Raw genomic sequence first — 10,518 nt, 5'->3', positions numbered from 1 at the left:
ACTTAAGTTATTGTGTTTCTAAAAGACATTGTCATAGCATATTAGTTTTATATAGTTGCATTTAGGTCATATTTGGATGTGGTGGGTAAGTTTTTCCTAGGCAAGATTTATTTGGCTCAACTGATACTGCTGAGATTGAAGGTTCTTTGTTGGCTATATTGATGCAGAAATAACAAAGGAAGAATTTATTTGCCGAGACAACAAATATTTCCCAGAACAAAAGGAACATAAGAAGACGACAGTGAGGAACATATTTATCTTACCGAGGCAAGATTTATCTTGCAGATCTGACTTGGTTCACAATTACTAACATTATTTGCTTACCCTCACGTGCAATCACGCCCTTTAAGAAATTGACCACCTCTAACCGTATTTCTATTTATAGCATGGACAAGTCAACAAGGGTATTTAGGGAATATCCAAGGACACAAAACCCTAGGAATTCCCATTATAAATACCCATTATAGTCTCCCAAGAGGAGAAACAAGGAGAGGATTTACCTTAGGCGTGGAGTAAGCACCTGCAGTACCTCACCTTCCACCGTTCCCCCACTCGACCGTCCTTGGTGGCCTCCATAGCCAGACTTCATCGGAGTAGCGGCTAGGTCCTCGAGAGATGCCAACCGCTGGATCATGTGTGGTGGTGGTCATAATGTCACGACAAAGTTCTGTTTAGGAGTGTTTCTTCCTTTGTTTAGAGTGTCACACCATGAACTATTTTACTTGATGTTGGTTATGGTTGTGATGAAACATTATTTTATGCTCTTATTATGAAGAAGTTTTTTTATGCTTAACATTGTTTTGTTCATCGTTTTAATATTTTACCTTGACACTGTAAGAGCTTCGAGAGATTGTATGGTGCCTAGACAAAACATTCCTATATTTTGTAAGAGCTTTCGAGAGATTGCCATTCTCTAGGAATAATGCCTAAATTTGAGAGAATTAGGAAAGATCTACGTAAACAGCAGGATCGATCTGGGATGGTGAGGTTATAGTCCACCTTAAAGATAAGGAGAGGGTTTTATTCGACTAGAAGGGGTATTTAATTGAGTAGGATATGCAACAAATGCAATTTACACTGAGGGGTATTGCTGCAACAATAGTTTGACAAATCAAGGTTTTCCAACTGAAGCATGAATGGTTTGTTTCTCGAGGTAAGCTCTTTTTATTTTCATCTTTTGACCTTGGTACTCCAAGTGGTGATGCTCATTCACCATGTCTGTTTGATTTGAATCTTCTTATCTCAGTGAGATTTGGTTTTGGTAATGTCCCAATGTGGGTACTCATGACTCTCTTCGTGTCAAAATCTTAATCTCTAATGGTTTCACTCTCGTTGATAACTCCATAAAAAGACTATGTTTTTGTCTTTTTACTTAAGTTATTGTGTGTCTAAAAGTCGTTGTCATAACATATTAGTTGCATTTAGGTCATATTTGCATGTGATGGATAAGTTTTACCTAGTCAAAATTTATTTGGCTTAACTGATATTGCTGAGGAGGAAGGTTCTTTGTTGGCTGTATTGATGCAGGAAATAACGAAGTAATAATTTATTTGCCAAGACAACAACTATTTCCCAGGGCAAGAGGAACATAAGAAGGCGATAGTGAGGAACATATTTATCTTGCTGAGGCAAGATTTATCTTTCAGATCTAACATGGCTCAACAATTGCTGACATCATTTTCCCAGCTTCACCCTCACGTGCAATCACGCCCTTCAAGAAATTGACCACCTCCATCCGTCTTTCTATTTATAGCATGGGCAAGTCAACAAGGGTATTTAGGGAATATCCAAGGACACAAAACCCTAGGAATTCCTATTATAAATACCCATTATAGCTTACCAAGAGGAGAAACAATGAGAGGATTTACCTTAGGCATGGAGTAAGCAGTTGCAGTACCTTACCTTCCACTGTCCCCCCACTTGATAGTCCTTGGTGCCCTCCATATTCGGACTTCATTGGAGCAGCGGATAGGTCCTCGAGAGAGGCCAACCGCTGAAGCAGCATGGTGGTGGTCAAAATGTCACGGCAGGGCTCTATTTGGGAGTGTTTTTTCATTTGTTCTTAATTTGCGATTTACTTGAAAGGGCTTATACTTAAAGTTTAATTTCTTCGATGATATTTGCATACCATGAACTATTTCATTTAGTGTTGGTTATGGTTGTGATGAAGTGTTGTTTTATGCTTTTATTATGAAGAAGATTGTTTATGCTTAACATTTTTTGTTCGTCGTTTTAGTATTTTGCCTTGACACTATAAGAGCTTCGAGAGATTGTCTGGTGCCTAGACAAAACATTCCTAGATTTTGTAAGAGCATTCAAGATATTTCCATTTTTTGAGAAATAGATACCTAAATTCGAGAGAATTAGGGAAGATCTACGTGAACAACGGGATTGATCCGGGATGGCGAGGTTCTAATCTGCCTTAGAAATAAGGATGGGGTTTTATTCAACTAAAAGGGGTAGTTACTTGAGTAGGATAGGCAACGAATGTAGTTTACGCTGGTATTACCACGACAATAGTTTGACAAACTAAGGGTGTAGTTCATGCCGAGTAGTATTGTTGTAGCAACCGTCCTTGAATAATCTAGTAATCTTGTCAGGCAACTTAAGTATAGCTCACCAATTCATTCTAGACATAGGATAATTTTTCATCTTAGCAAAGCCAACCCAAGTGCTCCGTAAAGAAGTATGCATGTGTGAGGTTTATTTGAATATATTAAATTCAACACTTTTATTTGCTTTAATAATTTTGATTAATTTACTTTTGCAATTTTTCCTTGCCTCGACTACATTTTTCTGCATCACATACTTTACAATAGTTCTTGCTTAGACAATACTTTTCCATTAGTTTATTTCTTTTAGTATTACTTATTTTTGTTTTGACAATAAATTTTGGACTAGTTGGTGATACCTAGTTCTAGCTATAACAAAACATCAATAATTCTCACCAATCCCTGTGGAGACGATACTCAACTCACTACTACATTACTTGCATCGATTGTGTACATTTGCACAGATTTGCTTGCCCTAGCATATACATTTACAAGCGATCACTCCTGTCACTAATCAACAATGTTATTGAATAGTTTAAGGGTTTCTCGTCATAATGCCATAACCAAATGGAAACTTAAGAAGAGATCAATTCTTCTAACATAAATGTCTTCAAATTTTTGCTATGAGCTAAGATATGTGCGCTTTCGACTAAGGCGAACATCTGCGTCTTGACTCATTACTAACAATGTCACAAGGAAGTGTTAAAAGTTCTATCCTCCAGTCCTTTTGATTTCTCGGACTATTTGCTTTCAAGATTGTGAAATGCTTTATTGTTCTGGCATTATTTGTTCTTTTTCTCCGATTGAGGCAGAATAAGCCTCACTAACTTCAATGACCTTTTTCACTTGAGATTGTCCTGTTTAAAATATTTTTTCTTCATCTTTCAGTTTTAGCAATGTGAAAAAAATTGATGAATAAATTTCAAAAATGCTTCCATTTTCTTCAGGCTCACAATCAAAACAAATTGTAACACAAGAGTTCATTGAATATCAAATAAATCAAATACTATTTTCATCCTTCAAAAATATATACCCTTGCCAAATGTAAAGATTATTGCTGATATAAGGCTTAGGTTGACTTGGAAAAGTAGAGTGTTTCAAGTCAATTTAGGGAGGTAATATGTTTCAGGTTAAAATATTGCGTCCTTGATTCTGGTGTTCATTGATCTAACACAGTAGCTGTTGTGCTTATCTTTCGTAAATGTTCACTGGTTCCCAGCCCTCATGAGCACCTTTGGGTTGTGCAGTGCTTTATCAAGAGACGTATGAGATCGTCTTTTGAGCAATAGTTGATAATTTACCCTTTTCCCTTTTCTTCTCCATTTTCTCTCCGTCGACCATCACATCATTTTCATTCCGACCACCGTCAACCGCCGTAGATGGTGGTCGTACGGTCCCAAAATGGGATGGGTTGCTTCATCTCGACCCCCTGAGTCTGAATTTGGTGGTTGTTTCACTGAAAAATGTCTCAAAACCCTTGAATTTGGACTGAAACATTTCGGTTTTCTCACTTTCAATCTCAAATTCATGGACTTCGGAGCAACTTTCAACAAAATGGAGGTTAGATTCGGACTTAGGATGTCGAGGGGAAGCGACCCATCCTATTTTGGGACCAAACAGCCACCATCTACGATGGTCGACAGTGGCATCCGACCAACTTTTGTTTTTATTTTATTTTTTTAATTATTTTATATTAAATAATAAAAAAATAACTGTCATCACTTGTTAGAGAGAAAACGGGGGAGTGATGATCGTTTCAATAAATTGAAAATTGTGTGAGGAAAATAAGAGAGAGAGTATAGTACAGTGAGGAATGGAGTAATTTACTCTTTTTTAAAATTTTAAGAAATTAATTGCTCGAATTGGTTAAATTCAATTTGAATAAATTAAATTATCTTTGGCATTCGATTCAACATGAATGATATTTTTTTTTCAAAAAGAAATTACTTAATCAAACCGTTATAACCTCTTTAATATCTTAAAATTAAATGGATATATTTATTTAAAATGTATATAATGAATTAAAATTTAAACTTCATGCGGTAATTGATTCGTTAATAGATGTATATAATTAATAAAAAATAAAATTTTACATATATAAATAGACAAAATCTAAACAATACCATATTATATATTGTGATCAAAGTTCAATGTTTGATTTTAATAATTATTCTAAAATAATAAGTTAAAATTTATGTGAAAATAGAAAGAAATTAGAAATACAGAACTAGTACTATTTTACAAATCAACTTGTATGATTGAAACATCGAACTTCAACCAATTAGTATGATTTTACATCTATGATCAAAATTCAGAGAGTTCGACAATTGTTCGTGAATTATTCATTTATGTTCACCTATTAAACTAAATAAACGAGCATAAATAAAATTTTTATATTCATTTTAATAAACGAACTAACATAAATAAAAGTGTTTAGCTCGTTTATGTTTAAAAAAAACTTGTTTATCAACCTGTTTACTCTATTCTCGTTTTTCTTTTAATTTTTGACATTTTTATTAGATTTTTACATTTTAAATATTGATGAAGATATTAACTAAATTGAATATAAGTGAACTTTAGAGTTCAAGATGTAAAGTCTAACTTAAAGACTGGTGGTGTAATTTTATCATTTTTCTTTTGCTTACAAATAAAAATATAAAAAAGAGTGATGATTGCCGAATATTAAATGAACGTAAAACAAACATGTTCGCGAACGTTAAACAAATATGTTCAGAAAAATTAAATGAACATGTTCGTGAATACTAAACGAACGAACACAAACACCTTCAAAAGTAAATAAAAGAACACGAACCAAACATGAACACCTTAAAAAAAGGGAACACAATCATAGCTATGTTCCTTCAAGCTCGGTTCATTTACAGTACACCCCTGACTAAAAATATACCATTCAGCGGTTTTTGCTTCACATGAATCACTTAAAAGAAACATGTCAAGACAATTGATTACTAGCAACAAAATCTTGAGGTTCACACTTCACAGGAGTCCCTGGTTTGCTTGAGATCCAAGCTTCAGAGCAACCCATTGGCCATCACTCATGGGCAATACAGTGCTACCTGCAGGCATCTTCATGTTTGGCACAAAGGGTTGAAGCACGGTCCTGTTGCAGGATATGTTACCGATTTCAACCGACTGATTGGTTGAACCCTCGACCGATTTGGTAATAGCTGAATTCTTCTGAGGTAAATTTGATGTCGAAAGATCATCTACCGAAACAGGTTGATCAGACCGATCCGATAAGGATGAACTACTCTGCCAATCTGTAGTTATCTCTGGTTGTGGGAAAACAGAGAGATCATGGATGCAGAATGTTCCATTAACTGCAAATCGATTCACATGAAAGCGGTATGAACACAATGCAGAAAGAAATACACCTCAGAAGCTAATGTCCGATAGTGTGCATGCAATTTGACTACGAAAAGATAAAAAGAAATGCACTCTAGTTAATTGCATATCACAGGCATGTTTGCACTCATCCATGTAAGCAAACAAAGAACTTGCATGGTGCATGTAGCATTATAAGTGCCCAGCCTGTTTAAAGCACAAGGAATAGGATATCATGCGTAATACGTAACGATAAAACAATAATTAGTATTTGCTTTTCAACTCAGAACTTCTGTATATATCTTTAATGGTCTCATCAAGAAATCATAAAAAAGTTTGTCTCTAAAACAACTATTGGCCTCTTTACAAGCACAAATACTACAAGAAAAGATAACCATTACACAGATAAGGACCCAAGTGCAAAATCATTTGTGCGCAATTTCAATATGTAAAAAGTTGTTTATATACGAAAACTCACTCCTGTCCTCCTGTGGATTCTTTCCTGAGATTGAACTGGCTATGCATCCAAGATCCTGTTGGGTATCAGCATTGACATTTGACGGCACATTAGAAGATGAGAGAATACGCCTTTCCTTGTTGGCAGGAGTAATGGCCATCGAACCCTATTTGATTTGCCTGAAAAGGAATCTAATTTTAAATACTTCATAAGTATTCACGAAGGGGAACGTTCAAAACTGATCATAATACTCACAAAAAGATACTGAAAATTAGCATACGTATGTATACAAATGGTTTACAATTGATATGACAGACCTACAACTCTCCAGTATTGTAAAAATCTATATGTTCAGGAACTAACTGTTTTAGGGAAACTTGTTAACCAAGCTTGACCTATACTTCAGAGCAGAGCACAGTTTCATCAAGTTCATCTATGGAATCATAGGTTTTCCTACTTGTCAATGTAATTCAAAATAAAACACCACAAAATGGAGAGAAAAAGAGTGCACTTCCATTTTCCTCTTCGTTTTTCTCAAAAAGAAAACAGAATGGTGGTCTAGAACACATACGTTCTTTTAGGTTTTGCATGCAACTTTTGCAGCCAAAGCCTCTGCCAGCTTCTTGGTTTTCGCTTCCTGTCCCATGAAAACCTCCCCTTTTACCTCAACAATGGAAACAAAGGTTGACGAATGGGATTCACCAGATCGAGTTGTATTATAAACTGGTAGGGGACAACCTTCCTTCTGAGTCAATTCTTGCAAAAGGTTTTTGTATAAGCTACAATCTTCCTGAAGAAGTAAACAAATATGTAGATACTTGCACAATAACCTAAACGAAAGTAAATTAACAAAGTCAAAAACGCTTCATTAACCAATAAACTGGACCTTCTCAATGGCATCAGGAGACAAAGATGATAAAGCGATTTTTGCCGCTGCATGTTCAGCTTCCTTAATTGTTGGAAAGAACTCCACACACTCAAAGGTTTTGTCATTGACAGTGACCTTGCACCTGAAACGACTAGCATGAGGAGGACCCTCGAATTCACAAGAATACACCGGTCGGCCAAGGTTTCTCTTCTGAGAAAAAGTTTGCAGTAGGCTCTTGTACATATGTTGCATGTCTATAAGCAAACCGATTCCAGATCAGAAAAATAATAAAGTATAACAAAGAGAAACAGTCACCGAACATGGATCATAAAATCAGCATGAGAAAAGAGAATCAAGTAATCTACCTTTAACTTTTTCATTATATTTGCAAATGGAATCAGAATCATCGACCTGAGAATGTCGATTTGCTTGAGTTCCCGGTGACAAAATCGCGCCATTAGCAATGTTAGTATCAAAATTAGCAATTTCATTTGACGTTCCTGCAAGAAAATCACAGCAACCAACGGTGGAAAGATATGCACACTAAATTTTGTAAAAGACTAGCAGGAAATTGAAGCAAAACAAAACATGCACTAGTACCAAAACTGATTCAAAGAGCTGTAAGCCCATATAACAAAGATTATATAATCTACAATCATATAATTCCTTTAAACACTAAAAACGCATGCAAAACTAAAAATTATGTTGCAATTTGGATTTGGGTTTTCTCTTAAATTAAACGAGGGTACCAGAATCAGGGAGAGGAGGAGGGGATGCGAAGTGCAGGAAAGCGAGATGAGCGGCGTCGTTTTGGGCTTCCTTGGAAGACCTGGCCGGATTCCGAGACTGAAACGAAGTTCCGTTGACGGTTACGCTGGCTTCGAAGAGAGGATTGTGATCTTGGCCCTGCTTTGTGGTGTTGTACTCCGGCAACCTCCATGCTTTCTTCTGGCAAAGCTCTTGCAATCTCGACTTGTACATTTTTCGTCACTTTCTCTCTACTTGTGCTTTGCTCCAATCAACTCACAAGATCTTGAATCGTTTATTATATACTTAATTTTTTTTGGATTGAATGCTCTGTCATACAGTCGTCAACATCAAGCATACTTTTTTTTTTTGAGGGAGGAGGCTCTGATAGTATTTTCTTGATCTTTTTCCCAGTTACTCTTACCATCATCAAGATTAGAATGAGAATATATCTGACTAATGTTTACGGTAAATTATATTGGTAGTACCTCAATGTTAGTTCATATATCAATTTTATAACTAAATTTTAAATAATTTTAATTAATTATTGAATTTTGGATATTAATTTTTTTTATTCCTATCTAATAAATCGTTAATTAATATGGAAATTTACTATTGATGTATGTTTACGTAAGTACCAAAAATATTTGTATTATACTTATTATCTTCTTTATTAAAGTTAACGTTTTTCACCTATTTTATCATCTCTAATTCTTTTGGTCGATCATTTCTTAAAACGAAAAATTGGACAAAGGTAAATCCGAGTCCTTACCAAGGAGAAGGTATTCTATCACTTACGGGTCTGCAAAAAAATCCTACTCTGATCGATCCGATCCATTGATCCGTCGATTTGATATGAAAATTTGGATATCCAATCAGTTTTTTAATTTGTTGATAGTTCGAATCGGATATCCGAAAAAAATGGGATCTAATACGGATCGGTTAAAATTTAATTTTGGATTATCCGAAAATCCGATAAAAATGGGCCTTTAAAATATTTTACCCAAGCCCAGCTATCCTAGCCGACCAGCCCGTCCCTACCCTGAAAATTTAAATGCCTAATGCTCCAGCCATTAGTCATCCAACGTGAAAATTAAAATGCCGAAAGCCCAGCCACTATTCACCCAGCCTTAATGCCTTGCAGATTGAATCCAATGAGTGCTGGTGTTCATCAATATGAATTATTTATTTTACTTTTTATCTTTTTTTGTTTTTCAAACTGAATGAAATATTAAGAATTTATCATGAAATTGTTAAAACATATTTCAGTGAACATATATAATAGTGGTATAAAATATATTACATAATGTCGCAATATATTAAAATTTAAATTAATTTTTTTAATTAAAGTTTATATTCAGATTCGGGTTTGGATATTCGTATATCCGATTCAAAATTTCGGATAGCCGAAAAATATGATATCCGATTTTTTTCATATCAGATGCAGATCATGATTCTAATAATACGAGTTTTTTAGATATTTGAAATTTTGATCAGATAAAATCCGAATCCGAAAATGAACACCCCTACTATCACTCTCGTGTGGTTTCGGCTATTGGGGGAAACATTTTTACTATGGTGACATTAAAGAGGAAAACCCAAGTTTATCTTTTGTTAAGAAAGGGCATCTTGATGCCCTGACAAAGACATTTTGACACTCTTCAAAAGTAATTTCGAACCGTACAAGCAAGAGTTGAGGTATCTCTCTACATTAGTCGAGTTTTCTAAGAGATCTCAACAGTCCAATTATTTATGGGAACAAATTGATCTCGGGTAAAGAATCACAATCAATAAGGATATGATTGTTGGACACTGTCTCTCTATAATAGAAATGAAGGGTTAATGGTGGTATAAGAGAGAAGGGTAAGGGGCTGAACTTTATCCCTTCTTTAATCATGCCTGACAGGCATACGAGCTTAGTTGATGATATCAAACATAGGATCACTATGATTACTCGTAGGTTAATTAAATATATTTGATCGTCAAATCTTGGATACATATTACATGGGTTAAAATGATTTAAAACTTTATCCCATTCACCTCTCTATTAATCTTTTTCAATCGAGGATGGGCTAAAATGATTTAAAAATATTTTCTAACCAAATCTATCAAGAATTAGGGTTTAACTATTTTCTAACCACACTAAACACATTAAACTTTCAAGACTCAATTATAAACTCAAATAAAAAAATATTTTTATTAAATTCAAATTAATATAACTAAAAAAATTAGATTAATTGGGTGATTGACCGAATTAACTGAACTTTGTTCAATACAGTTAATGATTTTTTTAAAAGAAATCGATTCGATTAATAATTAAAAAATACTTATTAATTCAGTTTGGACTAATTTAATTTAGTCAGTAACCGAATTAATTGTTTAATCACCCCTAATTTTAAGTGAATGTAACAAATTGTTTTTTTTATTAATTGCAACAATTATCTGACGTTGCTCTTGTGGCCATTATTGGCATTGACTCTCAAAATACTGAATATGTTGTATTTTCATTCACTTGTAAAAGACTAAAGTAAGTTATATAGGAATTAATTTAT

The 10,518-nt window shown here is 34.5% G+C and overlaps 1 pseudogene; it reads right to left on the bottom strand.

The window, feature by feature from the left end:
- Positions 1-5,355: 5,355 nt before the first annotated feature.
- On the bottom strand, positions 5,356-8,372 carry LOC120148707 (annotated as a pseudogene).
- Positions 8,373-10,518: the final 2,146 nt, after the last annotated feature.

This window comes from Hibiscus syriacus, unplaced genomic scaffold, assembly GCF_006381635.1.
Source record: "Hibiscus syriacus cultivar Baekdansim isolate YM2019G1 unplaced genomic scaffold, ASM638163v2 tig00002684_pilon, whole genome shotgun sequence".
NCBI lineage: Eukaryota > Viridiplantae > Streptophyta > Magnoliopsida > Malvales > Malvaceae > Hibiscus > Hibiscus syriacus.
The sequence above is the reverse complement of the archived record's forward strand: the minus strand, read 5'-3'. Positions and strand labels throughout refer to the sequence as shown.